General features: G+C 36.2%; 2 long non-coding RNA genes across 2 annotated transcripts in view; one reads left to right on the forward strand and one right to left on the reverse strand.

Moving 5' to 3' along the window:
* Window positions 1–16,370, reverse strand: part of LOC107973427 (uncharacterized) — a 585,387-nt gene that overhangs the window by 121,961 nt on the left and 447,056 nt on the right. The window lies entirely within an intron of this gene.
* The window catches only part of LOC107973428 (uncharacterized), an 81,829-nt gene that overhangs the window by 31,537 nt on the left and 33,922 nt on the right, over window positions 1–16,370 (forward strand). The window contains exons 3-11 of the long non-coding RNA XR_010149158.1: window positions 5,992–6,117; window positions 7,231–7,347; window positions 8,485–8,606; window positions 9,499–9,588; window positions 11,821–11,969; window positions 13,242–13,411; window positions 13,574–13,694; window positions 13,874–14,131; window positions 16,208–16,352. This is a non-coding gene — a long non-coding RNA (uncharacterized LOC107973428). The remainder of the gene's footprint in view (window positions 1–5,991; window positions 6,118–7,230; window positions 7,348–8,484; window positions 8,607–9,498; window positions 9,589–11,820; window positions 11,970–13,241; window positions 13,412–13,573; window positions 13,695–13,873; window positions 14,132–16,207; window positions 16,353–16,370) is intronic.

Genomic DNA, 16,370 nt, shown 5'->3' on the forward strand with positions numbered 1-16,370 from the left:
TGGATTTTAGAAAAATAATTTTGTTTATCATATAGAAGATGAATTGGAACAACAGGTTCTGATGATATAATGACCAGTTATTAGACCACTGTAATAGTACAAAAGGAGATATACTGGGATAGGAAAGCCAGATGCTATTAATGGAGAAGGAAATGAGGACTCATGGCCCCATCCTGGTAGAAGATGGGAACTTTCTCATAATGGAATGTCCAATCTCCTCCTAGAGAGAAATTAACATACCCAGAAAAATGCTCAACCAATTTGCTGATAGATGCTAATGGATTAAGATCCCTTCTGGGAAACTTGTTACCTACGTATATAGCTAATTGTCAGTCAAGAGTAATGGCATTTAAACAGCAATTCTCTTTTTTTTTGGTATCCAGTTATCAGGGTTATCTAACTAATAAAATGCCTCAACCAAGAGAGGATTTTTAAATTAATCTTCTTAGGTTTCCTTCCTTAGTGAAATTTGAAATAAAATTTGACACATCTGTCACCAAACTGTCAGAAAAAAAATCTTGACAAAGAAAGCAGCAATTGGCCAGGCGTGGTGGCTCACGCCTGTAATGCAAGCACTTTGGGAGGCTGAGGCAGGCAGATCACCTGAGATCAGGAGTTCGAGACTGGCCTGGGCAACATGGTGAAGCCCCGTCTCTATTAAAAATACAAAAATTAGCCAGGCGTGGTGGCACACACCTATAATCCCAGCTACTCAGGAGGCTGAGGCAGGAGAATCGCTTGACAGTGGGAGGTGGAGGTTGCAGTGAGCTGAGATCATGCCACTGCACTCCAGCTTGGGCAACACAGCAAGACTCCATCTCAAAAAAAAAAAAAAAAAAGAAAGAAAGAAAGCAGAAATTTGGAGGAAAATGGTGTCCTTTGTTGAAAACTTTTGTGCTGAAAGAACTTGCAGGAGACAACAACAGAGAGAAGGATGGTGATAATAGCTACTATTTATTGAGTGCCCAATATGAAAAGCATTATGCCAAGTATTTACTTATCTTTAATCTCACAATAATCCTGCAACTAATATCACTATTCCAAATTTATGGTTGCAAATACTAAAGATAAATGATTAAACTTAACCAAAACCACTTAACTAGTAGGTTATTGAAATAAGATTCTAATCCTGGTCCCTTGATGTCGAGTTGTGTACAAATTCCATTATGTCAAACTCACTCTGGTGTCTGGAGGTTAGGGAAGATTATATATAGTATTGTCTTAAATATAGTTAATTATCTATCAGAATTATTCTGTCTCTATGAAACATATAATATTAAAACATTTACTCCATTTCTCAAGCCAAATTTTAAAATTAGAGAGCAGGGTAGCTGTATTGCAGAGTGATCAAGTGTACAGCTTTAGACTCAGGAAGACCCAGGTTTGAATTCGTGACTTTGAAAAACTTACTATGCCTCAATATTCTCCCTGTAAGATGAAGATAACATTTGTCCCATAAGATTACTGTGCATATATAATCAAAGAGTATTTGCCAATAATTTTGTACAGTGCTTGACAAATTGTAAACAATCAAGGGTAGATCTCATCAAGAGTAGCTACTATTTTTTTTTTTTTTTTTTTTTTTTTGAGCTGGAGTTTCACTCTTGTTGCCCAGGCTGGAGTGTAATGGCACAATCTTGGCTCATTGCAACCTCTGCCTCTCAGGTTCAAGAGATTCTCCTGCCTCAGCCTCCATAGTAGCTGGGATTATGGGCACCTGCCACCAAACCTAGCTAATTTTTTGTATTTTTAGTAGAGACGGGGGTTTCACCATTTTGGCCAGGCTGGTCTTGAACTCCTGACCTCAGGTGATCTGCCTCCTTTGGTCTCCCAGAGTAGCTACTTTTAATGGTAACTTTGGTCAGTAATATTTTTGTGGGGATACATGCTTGAGAAGACAGTTAAAAAACACCTAATTGCAAAAAGTTAATTTTTTTTTCAGGAAAAATTGCTTGCCTAAAGTCAGATACAAATATATTTTAGTTTAAAATGCATTTTATCTTCAGCTTTATGTAAAACTCTCTAAGAAACGTCAAGTAACCTAGTATTATATTTAGGACAAAAATAGAGTAATTCAAATGTACTATGATACGGACTTTAAAATGCTGTTTCATATAAAATCAGACCAAGCTTTATTTCTGTATTTGATTTTGACAGCTACATATATGATTGAACCCAAATCAACTTCTTGCAGATGTAGCATCGCTGTTGAACCAGATTGCCAGTGGACATGTTTGTGTCTCACCTCTTTGCCAGAGCATGAGGTACTGGCATAAGTAGGGGCCTGACAGTCAGGGTTCTATTTCTGGCTTTGTCACTGACTAGTCATGTGACCTCAGACAGCTTCCAACTTCTCTAGACTCAGTATCTATATCTGTAAAATGAGATGCTTGGAATTAAGAATTGCAAGAAATCAACTGCTTTAATATACTATGAGCCTGTTATAGCAGAAATAATAGACTAGAAAAAATTGTAATGTGGCATATTTTGGACAGACTGCTCCCTTTGAAGACAACACAGCTAGTACAAGATAAGAAAACAAGATGGGGATTTAGTCAGGAGGAAATGAGCAGTTTGAAAAATTTTACTTAATGAGGCTTACAACCATCCTAGACATTCCTAAACCAAGATACTTTCTCAGCCATCTGTCATCAACCTATCTACAGAAAGCCTTCCTAACCTCCCTAATGGGCCTCACACATTTATGTATTGAATGTGCTTACAAATTCCCACTGGCTCTTATTCTTCAAAAACCTTTCGGTCTACTTAAATATGGCAGACATTCTCAAAGATAATACAATTCCCTTTAATCACTAGGGGAAAACACTACTCCGGTTTTAGCTTTACTGATAATTTTATAGCATATACCTGAGATATGTAAAATCTCAACAATTACACACACACACACACACACACATTGTAGCCACATACAGAGACCAAGGTGACCAGAATGTTGATGAATTATGTTGTCAGATCACGTTGACCAAGGAGCAACTAGTTTGCAAGAACCATCCCTTACATAGGTGTGTCTTTGGAATCTAACAATTTTGCATGACTAGCAATATTTGTTATTTCACTCATATACTTAATACGTATTTATTGCACACTAGTCATTGCTCTAGGTCCTGGGAAAGCACCATGAATTAAACAGATGAAATATTCTATTCTTCTTCCACTCTGGTGTACAGAAATAGTTTATGATGTCAGGATTGTGACTGCTCAGGAGTTCTAATTAGTCTACCTTCTGGGCTATTTTTATATTTGTATCTCCATACTATTCGTTACCACCACTATCCCTTCCCAGAAAATTGCAAGAATTACTTTGAGAAGCATTGATGGAACCACAAAATTAGAAGGTATTCTAAAAGTATTGCAAACACCTCAGAATGGGATCCTAATAAACATCAGGCCAGCATTCATTTTCTCTTGTTCCCTACCCAGAAAAATTATAAAGGTATAGACTTAGCCCATGAAACTACTATCTTCTATATAGCTTATATTGCGGTGCCACTGGGGAGACAAAGGCAAAAACACACTCTGACTTTAAGGTACTTTTTGTAGTCTAGTGGTGAAGAGAGGAGTTAAAAAAAATAAGTACAGTACTAATGTGATGGGGAATTATTAGATTGAGTTATTTCTACTCCAGAGTCATCTACAGTGGTTAGCTTAGTTACAAGGTAAGTTGATTTGGGAATTAAAATCGAAGCAAAATTGCATTCTCAGTTTGAAACCCAAACCGTAATCTATCTGAATTTCAAATTGACCTTCTAGTTGACCCAGCATTCTGATCTTTGATGAGGTATGGTATAATCCAAAGTGAGGTCAGCTTTCTGTAGACATGGAAGAGTTGTTCAGGACATAGGAATTCTAAGTTCAGTTCAGTGGCCTTTGCAGGGTCCTGTAAACGTAACTACCTAACACTAACTAACGTGAGCAGACAGACTGTATGTTAAAAAGACAAGAAGGCTGGGTGCGGTGGCTGGCGCCACCACTTTGGGAGGCTGAGGCGGGTGGATCACCTGAGGTCAGGGGTTCGAAACCAGCCTGACCAACATGGCAAAACCCCGTCTCTACTAAAAATACAAAATTAGCTGGGCGTGGTGATGCATGCCTGTAATCCCAGCTACTTGGAAGGCTGAGGCAGGAGAATCGCTTGAACCTGGGAGGCAGAGGTTGCAGTGAGCCGAGATTGTGCCACTGCACTCCAACCTGGACAACAAGAGCGAAATTTCGTCTCAAAAAAGAAAAAAAAAGACAAGAAGAAGTTTGTTCTGATCCACATTATTACACATCTATTAAGCATTTGCTCTGTTCTCAGCCTTGTGGTAGGGAGAAGTGAAATCAAAAAGGGGAGCATATCATTGATCCCTGCCCTCAAATTGCTTGTAATCTAGTTTAGAAGAGAATGCATATATATAAAACTAGGAAATGATGTCCTATTAAAAATAAATTCAGCATCTGCTGTCGCCTAGACATCTTCACGTATTATCTTTTACAACCCTAATAGAAATCTTGTTAGGTAATACTATGTCCCTTTTACAGATGATAAAAATGTCTAGAGAAGCTAAAAATTAAGCTGTAAATTCATACCAGTAAGTTTTTAAAATGGGGGGAAAAATGTAGATTCCCTATCTGTCAACTCCTAAGATTGCAAATGCTGTGGAACTAAGTTTTTTGTCAGCAATATAAAGACAGTGGGCTAGAATTAGTGGCTGTGCCTTAGAATAATCTGATGTTTTGTGGAGAATACAGATGCCTGGGCCTCTACCATGGAGATTCTGTTTTATCACATGTGAAAAAGTAAACTGCCTAGGAATCAGCATTTTGCAAAGGGCTCCAGGTAAAATAAATATTTGCAGTAGTTTTTACCAATTGAGCATTCTTAATTTGAAAATCCCAAATCTGAAATGCTCCAGTGAACATTTCCTCTGAGGGTCATGTTGGTGCTCAAAGGATTTTGGATTTTGGAGCATTTCAAATTTAGGGATACTCAACCTGTATTTAGGAATCAGTGAACTAGCACGTTGCAGGTTACAGAATGATCTAGGGATCAGCAGCACTGTACTTACTTGGGAGCTGGTCAGAATTGCCGAAACTTGAGCCCTACACCAGATGTGCCAGGTCAGAATCCATATTTTAATAAGACCTCTAGTTGATTTGTATGGCACGGCAATCATTATTAAGTACAGATGACTCTTGGCTGAGCACAGTGGCTGACACCTGTAATCCCAGCACTTTGGGAGGCTGAGGCAGGTGTATCACCTGAGGCTGGGAGTTGGAGACCAGCCTAGCCAACATGGTAAAACCCCGTCTCTACCAAAAATACAAAAATTAGCTGGGCGTGGTAGCAGTACATGCCTATAGTCCCAGCTACAGAGCTACAGAGCCAGACTCTGCCTCAAAATTAAATAAATAAATAAATAAATATAAATAAATAAAAATAGAAGTATAGATGACTCTTTTACAGTTAAATTTTACATTCCTGGCACTAAGAGCTATCAAAATCCTAAAATGAAAAGTTAAAGTGGGCTAACCTAATTAATATAATCCTGTGGGAGGAAGCAGGGTTAAAACTGAATAGAATTTGGAATGGCAGACAGGAAGAGGAAAGGCATTTGGAATTCTGGAAGACAACAGCACTGAAAACACAGGACGGACCTAAACCCAGAGACTCACGGGCTGATAAATAAATGAATTGAAAGAGAAGCTTTTATAGTCTCCTTCAAGACCCAGCCTAAATGCTTTGGGTAAGTCTCTTTTCTTCAATGTCTTATCTGCAATAAGAACATATTTATAGGATGAACATCCTGATCCTATTTCCCACACTGTAGGATAGAAACTTCAATAGGCAACTCCCTTCAAGGGAAAGCCAATATTCTGAAACCACTGTCTTGCTATATTCAGGGTTCTTGATTTGCTATGAACATTCAGAGGCAATGTGGTGAGGTTATATTGAAAATTTTGATTTTCCTTTTGATTTTGAAACAGAAGGACCCTTTGGTAACACTGCTTACTGACTGGCTATGAAGTGGTGGCTTGGCTGCAGCTCTGCTGAGGATGCCAGAGAACAGGACAGTACCAGAAAACGCTGCTCTATCTGAAATCAGTGAGGCCAAGGTAGGAAATGCTTAAAACATTTCAGGATAGGGGAAGCACAGTCTGAAGTGATGGGACATACAGATAAAGGGCTGAGTGAGACACCTGCACCTATGAAGAGGTGACAGACTTGAGTGCCAACAGGTCCTATGATCCTAGTTGCAGATAGACATTTTGAACAAAGCAAATTTCCATCAATAAGTTTATTTAAATGGATGCAAACTAAAGCACTAGATATTTAACAGGTGGGATGTAAGGACTGAATTGAGAGAAATAAAGGAGAACAGTAAGTAAGTAAGTTTGTATTTTGTAAGTAGCCGTGCATAAAATAATCAGCTCCTGATTTGCTCAATTATTTCTACTATTCCCTTTCTAAATTCCCCTGGGTTGTCAGGATCCCCTAGGCCTCTCAGTTTTCTCTTAAATGTCACTAGAACCTCTGCTCAGAATTACAACCTAATTACAACATAGACATTTGGGGATACTTTTCTGTTAAGAATTTGTGCAAATTTAACAAATGAAACCAGATGAATTGAAGCAAGGAGAACCACATGAGAAACATAATGTAAATGCAGAGATAAAGAACATTAGGCAATATTCCCAACACTTTCTCCTTTTAGCATTAAGTGTTTATCAGGGCTGCACGCTGCAATAATGGTGACTAATGTTGCATAGTATAATGGAAAATGATTGAGTGATATATTAGAGCAGTAGCTACACATTTGAGTGTGTACTTAACAGCTTGGCTGGTTTTAATACATGCCATAATTACAGATACTAAGTTGGCAGGTTTCGTTATAAACGGTTAAGTAATTACTGAAATAAAATGCAACATGGTTAAATCTTTTGAATCTTAATACTACTTCCCCCTATTAACATGTGAAACAACTTTGCTGCTCTTCAGCAAAATGATTTCGATGTAAAATTTCACTTAGGCCCTAGGACAGCACCATAGGTATTCTGCTAATTAAAGAGCAAAGCACAGCTTCATTATACTGGTGGCACAGATAGCACTCGCTTTGGCTTTCTACATTGTCCTATGCTGGAGAGACTTGATATGACTTAATAGTCACTTAAAATCTAATCAGTGAGGCGATATAAAATGAGGATTTACATGGTTTTTTTACGTTCCAGGTCCTAAGGTAATTGTGGTCTTTTGCTGTTCAAGGTCAAGGCCTTTTTCCTCCTTATAGGCCAGTTTCAAGCTCATTTTAAACCAATTCCCACTCCCCTCTAATCTGTGACAAAAAGGTAAGCACTGATTTTTTAACTTCAATTCCTTCCAACAAGCCAATCTAGTGAAAGAAATATATCCCAGAAAGTAAACCTTAAGGTAAGTATCTACTAAACTAATTATATTTACCTAATGACTTTTATTTCAAAATTGGATATGCAGTTCTTGGCAAATGTTTAAAACTTAAAAGTGGTTTGAAAATGCCTGAAAATACAACAAACCCTTAATATATATTTATTAGATTAAAATACAGAGATGTAGTAAAACATTTTCAATAGTACTGTTTCCCTAAATATTAACAACGTAAATACCAGAAATGAACATGTGAAATAGCTCCAGTCTATGACTATATAATCATTCTCTTTTCCCTATCCATTGTTTATCCAGGATTGTAGAAACTCCCTAAAACTTCAGCAATTTGCTTTGATTTTTCATATCTTTTAAAGCTGCTTTAATAGCACCAATTCTACTTTTAAAATAATAATTTTTTTCTTTCTTTATCACTTCTCTGTAGATGACCACATTTTAGCTTTCAAGATAACTGTATTTAGCAGTAATAATTAGAAATTCATAATTTTCTGGTTGAAATGAATAATCAAATCTATGTCACATTCCCACAAAATATTTATATAACTAATTAATGTTATATTGACATTTTAATGAGTAGATAGATTTTAATAGTAATACCTCTTGGTTGTCTTAAAGTCACAACTGTCTAAAACATATACTAGTTTCGATGTATATTTTTGCTTTTAACATCTGAAAGATATAAAGTCCTAATTTCTACACAATTTCTCTATAATCTAATACACACACATATATATGCATATGTGATCCATTATGCATATATATGTATAAATTAGAACACATAGAATTTGTGTAGAAATTAGGGCTTTCTTTGTATCTCAAGGTCATTATATTTGATTATTATTAAGCACTAAGAAGGAATGTACTGGATCCTTTAATTGTCTACCACTTGGTTAATGCCTAGTAAAGATTAGAAGAAAACAAAAATATCAGTAATAGCCTAAGTTTATATGATTTTTAATCGAATGTTGTATTTATAAAGAGTTGGCAAAACAAAGACATATTTGTTAAATGTGGAAATAACTTTATTGTTTTTGGATAAATACCCTAACACCCATCACAAAAAGAAGAGAAATTCTGCCAGGATGACAGCTAATGACAGAAGCAGAAATGAGATTCAGATAGAGACACAGTGCCTCTAAATTCCTGAAGAAGATGCTACTCCTTGGGGTTAAATTGATAATGATTGGTGAGTTACTCCTATTTATTAGAGTCATAAAGAATAAATATTTACTATTATTAAAGAAGTAAAAGAGTGATACCCTTGTTTTTGAAACTGGTCCCGTTTACAGGGGAAATGTCTCTTCAATGAAATTAATCTAATCTTTTAAATTAATCAAGACTATTCCCCGTAGAGGGCATGCTAAGTGATTGTTTGCTTATTGACATCTAGAACTGTAGCCAACCTCAGAGTCTATCATTTAACGTTATCTCCATTGAAGCTTTATTGAGTCAGCTGGTGTACTGGCACAAGATACAATAAAGAGTGTTAATAAACTGAAGAGAAGAAATTTACACATTCTCTGTTTTGTAGAAGGTATTTTTTAAAAGCAAGTCAGCTATAAGAACTACTGAATAGCTTTATGAGCATTCGATGAGAACCTACTGATTAGACAATTGCTGTGCTGTAAAGTTTTTTCCAACAAAGTAGAGAAAAGTAAATCTCCAACTCCAGGGGTCTACCATTAAATGTGAACCACGAGACTAACAGCACAAACTGCCTTTGAATTTTTGGGTTGGATCTTAAAAACTTATTACCACTCTGTAATTCATCTTTTCATTTTAGTGTAAATAGATGTGTTAGTCCAGATCCTCTGTGAAGCTTATGCCAAAGCAAGACTAAACATTCAAGCAGTTTATAAGGAGAAGTACCTGTGAAGGAAATTGGAAGGGACTCAAGGAAGACCAGGCGAGCTGTTAGATCACATGCAAATCTGGCCTTGTAAAGGAGAGGGGGAAGGAAGGAAGATGGACGTTAGAGCCTTAGAAGGCATTGCAGTTCCAAGGAAGTTGTTGATCCAAAGTCACCTTTCAGAAAGGTCCCCCATTCCTCTATAATGGGCCTGTCTTATCCCTGCCAGGCTCAGTCATTGTCTGGGAGCAGTCCATAGGAAGTGGACTATTGGTGGGAACACAGTGATGATGTCAAAATTCAGAAGCTGGGGTTCTCAGTAAGTAGTACTCTTTGCGGTTGAATATCTGAAAGGCATATTTTCATAGCTTCTATCATAGAGTAATTTAAACTAATAAGTGATAGAACAGAACATTTTTGGTGTGAGATACAATTAAGCTAACAATATTAATTTCAGATGACATATGACCCTGCCTATAGAAATCTTCCTCTTTCTGTTGGTGTTATTACTCTCTTATGATAAACCACATTTTTTTATGGATGTACAATTCACTAGTGTTCAATACATTCACAATGTTGTGAGCAATCACCTCGATTTAGCCCTAAAACATTTCATCATCTCAAAAGGAATCCCCATTTTCATTAAAAAGGCGCTTCATATTTTATCTCCCCCAACCCACATTCCAAACCCTGGCCACTAATCTGCTTTCTCTCTCTATGGATTGGCCTATCCTAGATATTTCACATATGAAATCAAAATATGTGAACTTTTGTGGCTGACTTTTTCCACTTAGCATAATGTTTTACAAGTTCATCCACGCTGAAACAACTGTAAGTACTTCATTCATTTTATGTCTGAATAATACCATTGTATAACACTATATATACCACGTTCGCTTATTAATTCATTATTCAATAGACATTGGATTGTTTCTATCTTTTGGCTGTTGTCAAGGGTGCTGCTCTGAATATTTGCTCACAAGTATTTGTTACAATACCTGTTGTGAATTTTTTGAGGTATATACCTTGGAGTGAAATTGCCGGGTCTTATGGTAGTTCTATGGTTAACTTTAGAGGAACCCCCCAATGTGTCTTCCACAGCAGTTTCACCATTTTACATTCCCACCTGCAATGTGCAAGGCTCTAATTTCTCCAGATCCCTACCAATGTTTGTTATTTTTCATGTTTTCAACTATAGCCATCATCGTGGATGTAAAGGGATATCTCATTATTGCTTTGATTTGCATTTCTGTAATGACTGACAAGGTTGAGCACATTTGCTTGTACTTGTTGGCCATTTGTCTATCTTGTTCAGAGAAATGTCTATTAAAATTATTTGCCTATTTTAATTGGGTTGTTTGTCTTTTCATTCCTGAGTTCTAAGGGTCCTTTATATATTCTGGATACTAGATGATATGGTTTGGCCCTGTGTCCCTACCCAAATCTCATCATGAATTGTAATCCCCACATGTCAAGGGAGGGACCTGGTAGGAGGTGATTTGATCATGGGGGTGGTTTCCTGCATGCTGTTCTCATAAAAGTGAGTAAGTTCTCACAAGATCTGATGGTTTAAAAGTGTGGCACTTCCCTTTGCTCTCTGTCTCTTTTCCTGCCGCCATGTAAGGTGTGCCTTGGTTTCCCTTCACCTTCCACCATAATTGTTAAGTTTCCTGAGGCCTCCCATGCCATGTGGGACTGTGTGTCAATTAAAACCTCTTTTGCTTATAAATTACCTAGGCTCAGGTAGTTCTTTATAGCAGTGTGAAAATGGACTAATATACTACATTCTTATCCACTATAAGACTTGCAAATATTTTCTCACTCTAGGTTCTTTTTACTTACTTAATAATGTTGTTTGATACACAGAAGTTTTCCATTTTGAATTCTATTTGTTCCTTGGGATGTTTGTGGTTTTGGTGTCATATCTAAGACTACATTGCCAAATCCAAGGTCATGAGGATCTACTTCTATGTTTTATTCTAAGAGTTTTATAGATTTGCTCTTTCATTTAGTCTCTCTGTCCCTTCAGATCTACATAAGGCAAACGTTGTATGTATTTAGGTGTTCTAATGTTGGGTGCATATGTATTTATCACTGTCCTATTCTCTTTATTAATTGACCCCTTTATCATTGTATAATTGGCCTTCTTGTTTTATAGTTGTTGACTTATAATCTTTTTATCTGATGTAAGTATAGCTACCTCTGATGTCTTGAGGTTTCAATTTGCATGAAATATATTTTTCAATCCTTTCACTTTCAGTCTGTGTGTCCTGAAAGGTGAAGGCAGCATATAATTTGTTTGTTTGTTTTTGTCCATTCAGTCACTGTATGTCTTTTTATTGGAGAATTTAATCCATTAAGCAATGGGGTTAATTATTTGTAGGTAAGAACTTACTGTTGCCTTTTTGTTAATTGTGTTCTGATTGTGCTATAGATCTTCCGTTCCCATATTCCTCTCTTGCTGTCTTCCTTCATGATCGGGTGATTTTTCTCTAGTGGTATGTGGTATGCCTTTATTCCTTACTTTTTCTATTTTGTGGTTCTACTACAGGGTTTTGCTTTGTGGCTACCACAAGCCTGGAAAGGCTTCTTCTGAAGAAAGAGATGTATGAATCAAATACATTCAAAAACAATTGCTCCAAGGAGTATTATAATAATTTCTTTCACTGCCCTAACACAATCTTCTGATAAACTCTTAAGGTAAAAGGTGTTCCCTCTTTTTCTCTCTTTAACCAGCCATTCTTAACAGCTTGTAATGTGAGAAGTTCATCCTGAATCTATATGTTTAAATAGTTAAATGTTATTCGTTATAAAAGAAAACAATATATTAGGACCTAAAAGTATTTGGTGAGCTTGATTTTTAAAAAAACAAAGTATGCCTCAAATATTCATTTCTTTTCTAAAAAAATATGTGGTTGTGGGGAATTTGGAAAATGCTTGTTATGTATACAGTCTTACAGACTCTGGGCTAGTTTAGTGGTATATGCAGCTGTTGAGTTAAATGAGAATGACCAGAAAAAAAAAAAAAAACGGCTGAAATTCAGCTAATAATTGCAGATTAAAGTTAGCGAAAATTTGTCTAGAGGTCGGTGGTGATGGTTCTAATGATTTTGCGAAGGCAATGGAAAAGCTTTTGAAGAACATTTTTAATTTCCCCATCTCTCTGTTCTGTCACATAAAAAATAAGGGATTTTACAAAGATAAAGACAATTCACATTTTATAGATTTATATGGTACTTCACAGTTTACTAAGTGCTTTCATGTTTTTCCTCTTCTGAAATAAATTAAGGCTTTTTGAAGCTCCAAAATTCTACCACTTTATGTTTTATTGATTCTTTTGCATATGCTTTGGGATTTTTTTTAAATTTAAAACCGACAAATTGAACAGTTTTAGTTTATCATTTATATGACCTTTCAATTTCTTGCCTTCCTAGAGGTTACTGGAACTATAATATGGACTTTGTTAATAATAACTTCCTGATAATGTAGAAATAGCCATAAAGTATATTTCAAAAGAATTGTCAATTCTAATACCTTGTGAACAACCAAAGCTTAAATAGCTGAAGATGATACGATTGTGGCACAAAGCTCCATATATCATTTTCATTTTCCTTAAAAAATTCCACATGACTGGGAAAATGACCGGGTAATGCAGAAATCTGCTTTCAGATTTCATGATCCTGGGGAATCCACGGAAGACTGAATCACTAAGTCTCAATTACTAAGGAAAAGAACAAAATAATGGCCATGGCCAGAAGATAATCAAAATGCTTCTACCAACTCAAAACTGATCTCATTTCACAATATTATTTCAAGATTATCACCACTTAAAACAAGCCCCTAAGAAGCTGAAATATTTTAATATGGACTATTTTTAAAATATAAAAAATACCACATGGGAATTTTTCTTTGGAGGGGGCGGGTAAGGCAGGAGGCTGTCTGAAAGCAATGCTAACCATTTTTCTTGTACAGATTTCTATCTGGGAAAGAAGATTTTCCAAGAAGAGATTGTGGTACTCAACACTAACAACTCCCTCTAGACATCAGACATGCTCCTGTTCAGATCTACACACTTTCTTATGACAGCACCTAGAGGAAGAAATGAATGGGATGGAACTTACTGAACAGCTACTATATAGCAGGTGCTCTCTGGGTATAAAAGATCCCAGGCAGACATTCTGGATTTAGGTAGTCATATTGTTTTCTATGTGAATCTTGGATGATCCTAAATGGATCTAAGTATAGTAATTCTAGCTCTTGTCTTTTTTTTTTTTTTTTTTTTTTTTTTTTTTTTTTTTTCTTAGATGGAGTCTTGCTCTGTCACCAGGCTGGAGGGCAGTGGCGTGATCTCGGCTCACTGCAACCTCTGCCTCCCAGGGTCAAGTGGTTCTCCTGCCTCAGCCTCCTGAGTAGCTGGGACTACAGGTGCATGCCACCATGCCAAGCTAATTTTTGTGTTTTTAGTAGGGATGGGGTTTCACCATGTTGGCCAGGACGGTCTCGATCTCTTGACCTCGTGATCCGCCTGCCTCATCCTCCCAAAGTGCTGGGATTACCGGCATGGGCCACCACGCCCAGCCTAGCTCTTGTATTTCTATCCACAGATTTATAGGAGAAAGGGTCTGGAAATTCCTTGAGATTTAAATTTGATAAAATTTAAATTTGTGGACTGAAGTGGCTCTTACCAGAAAAAATACTCGAAGAGGGAATTTGTAACAAGAGGAATATGGGGTTTCAAGTGGGGATTAAATCTTGAATCAAGGACCAGAGACTGAGGAAGACAGATGATTCAGAACCTATGAAGCAGCAGATACTGAAACCTAATCTGACGTCACAAACCTGACAGCTACTTTGTGACTCAGGCAAGTGTGTGTGAGGACATGGGCCTAACTTCATATACAAATTTAACTCTCAAATTAAACTACCTAAATGTGGCAGAAAATAGAAAGTCAAATAATTTAATTTTCACGGATGTACCCACTCAGTATCATTCTAGAGAGTATCTCTCCCTGGGTTGTGCTGCCTGGGGTTAGAGCAGGGTGACCAGAGTAAAGTAAAACTGTTCTTCCTACACTCTTCAATGCATCTCTTCTTACTTCTGTGCTATTTCCTCGTGCTGTAATCTCACCTGGTTTCTTCAGTTCTTGCAAAGGTATTTTTGTGTGTGGATAGTTAATTGAAATTGATGTTTCTGATGGAGAGTCCTATGCTGCCATCTTGCTAACATCCTAAACTCTATTTTTCTACTTTTATGAACTTTAATATATACCCAATGAAATGGAAAGAATTTTAAATGTGCTGTTTGATAAGCTTTGACAAATGCATATGCTGAATAGCTACCTACATAATCAAGATAGATAATATGCTTCACCTCTTCACCATCAATACTCAAACTCACCTTTTGTTCCAAACAACCATTGATCTGGTTTCTGTCACCAATGATTAGATTTGCCAACTTTAGACCTCCATAGAAATGGAATAACAGAGTATAAAGTTCTGTATCTGACTCCTTTCACTTGATATTCTGTGAGATTTATCCATGAGTATCAAAAGTTCATTCACTTTTTATCTGAATATTATTCCAGTGTATGACTACAGCACAACTTGTATTAATACAGCACAATTTACCTGTTGACATACCACTGCTTCCCAGCTTTTAGTTATTATGAATGAAGCTGTGATAATAAATTTATGTACAAATCTTTTTGTGGGTGTATGCTTTCATTTCTCTTAGGTAAATACTTAAGAATGAAATTGTTGGATCAGAGGGTAGTGTATATAAAACATAAAAACTGATAAAATACTTGCTAAAGTCTATTATTGTAGACTCCCAGAAATGATATATTCAAGTTTCAGTGGCTTCATATTTTTGCCAACTCTTGATATTTTCAATTTTTATATATATTTTAATATAGTCATTCTAGTATATATAAAATGATATCTTACTCTAATTTTATTAATAATTTACATTTCTCTGATGACTAATTATATTGAGCATCTTTTCTTATGCTTATTGGCCATTTGTACATATTGTTAGAACTTTTGTGATTTTTTTTCTGAGAAATATTTTTATACTCTAAATTTGTGGATAATTTTTCATATTTTATTCTGTAAGCTTGAAGTTTGAGCTTTTATATTTGGCTCTGTGATCAATTTCAAATTAATTTTTGTGTATTGCATCAAGTAGAAAGCAGTTCAGTTTCACTATTTTCCCATATGGTTGTTCATTTGCTGAGAAGTCTATTTTTTCCACATTTGGTGCCTTGATATCTTTGTCTAAAATCAACTGACTGTATCAATTGAGGCTATAAATGTTCTGATCCATTGATCTATTTTTAAAATTTTTTATTCCAATATCACAATAATGAATGCTATAGCTTTTTAGAAAGTGGTCCTCAAACTTTGTTTTCCTTTCCCAAAACTGTTGGAAGTAGTTGGCATTCCTTGGCTAATAGCTGTTTAACTCCAATCTCTTCCTCTACTGTCACATGGCATTTTCTCCTGTGTGTGTCTATCTCTATATGTCTTCTCCCATTTATATAAGAACATTAGCCATATTGAGTTGGGACCTATTCTAATCAAGTATGATCTCATCTTAACTTGATGATATATTCAAAGACTCTATTTCCAAATGAGGTCACATTTTTAGGAACCAGGGTTAGAACATTAACATGTCTTTGAGGAGGACACAACACTAAACTACATTAAACAGGCTCTGAAGCTATAGTTCTAGAGAAAAAAATTATTTAAAACAAAGATGAATTTATTACTTACTCTTTTGTACTAAATTGTGTCAACCAAAATTCACATATTGGAGCCCTAACCCTCAATACTTCAGAATATAATTGTATTTGGAGATCGGTTCTTAAAAGAAGTTATTAAGTTAAAGTGGGGTTTTTAGAGTGGGCCTTTGTCCAACATGACTTGTTTCCTTACAGAAAGAGATCAAGGCACAGACATCAGAGTCCAAGTCTTGCTGTGAGGACACAGGGAGAAGACAGCCATCTACAAAACAAGGATAGAGCCTCACAATAAAAACCACCCCGCAGCTACCTTGATCTTGAACTTCTAATCTCTAGAATGGTGAGTTAATACATTTTC

This window comes from Pan troglodytes, chromosome 12 (genome assembly GCF_028858775.2).
Source record: "Pan troglodytes isolate AG18354 chromosome 12, NHGRI_mPanTro3-v2.0_pri, whole genome shotgun sequence".
Lineage (NCBI taxonomy): Eukaryota > Metazoa > Chordata > Mammalia > Primates > Hominidae > Pan > Pan troglodytes.